Source organism: Propithecus coquereli, unplaced genomic scaffold (genome assembly GCF_000956105.1).
Source record: "Propithecus coquereli isolate 6110/MARCELLA unplaced genomic scaffold, Pcoq_1.0 Scaffold320, whole genome shotgun sequence".
In the NCBI taxonomy this organism is placed as follows: domain Eukaryota; kingdom Metazoa; phylum Chordata; class Mammalia; order Primates; family Indriidae; genus Propithecus; species Propithecus coquereli.
The window spans coordinates 725,387-726,189 of record NW_012148842.1 but is presented as its reverse complement, the minus strand read 5'-3'; positions in this window follow the sequence as shown (position 1 = coordinate 726,189).

The window sequence follows — 803 nt, the reverse complement described above, 5'->3', positions numbered from 1 at the left end:
AGAAAGTTTTGGTCAAGGATAATGCACCCAGGCTCTGGCCTTAGTTTTGAGAATTGAACACTGAAGAGGGATAAGTCTAATTCCTGCACTCATTTAACTTATTGCAGGTAGGAAGATATACGTCATGATGAGTTTTATGAATGAGACATTCAAGGGAAGTCTAAACTTATTTTTATAATTCAAGCCAAATGTTTATTTTTACTTTAAATCATAGTGACAGCTAAATTCAGACTTAGAAACAACATATCTCAAGAACATGTCCCATGCCAAAAACTGATCCATTGGCTCAGTGTTTATCGAACTTGCCTGATTTGTGGGACTTGAGTAAAAATGCTACTACCTTGGTACTACCCATGTCTATTGAATTATTATTTCTGAACATGACCTAGGAATCCGTGTGTTGAATAAGAACCTAGGCATTTCTTTCTAAGCTAGTTAATTTGAGACACACTGACATATTTCAGAAACTGGTAGTTTTGCTTATTTAGGTATTCATATTTTTGTCTATTTGGTAGAATTACATAGCAACCAATTAATTTAGTTTAATTCATCTTAAATCTAACAGGTTGAATTTCTAATACTATCTTCAAAAATCCATTACTTACTATCATTGGGAATGCACCTATTTCACACTTATTTCAAACTATACTATAATACTGCTCCTCAATTTTACCTTTTTAAAGTTACTTTTCTCCAACTATGCAGATGTTAAAATTTGTGTTATTTTACCCAATTGTAAGTTCAAAATCTTTAACTGTAAAGTTAAGAATCACTGCATAATTAGGGAAAGAAAGTGATGAGGT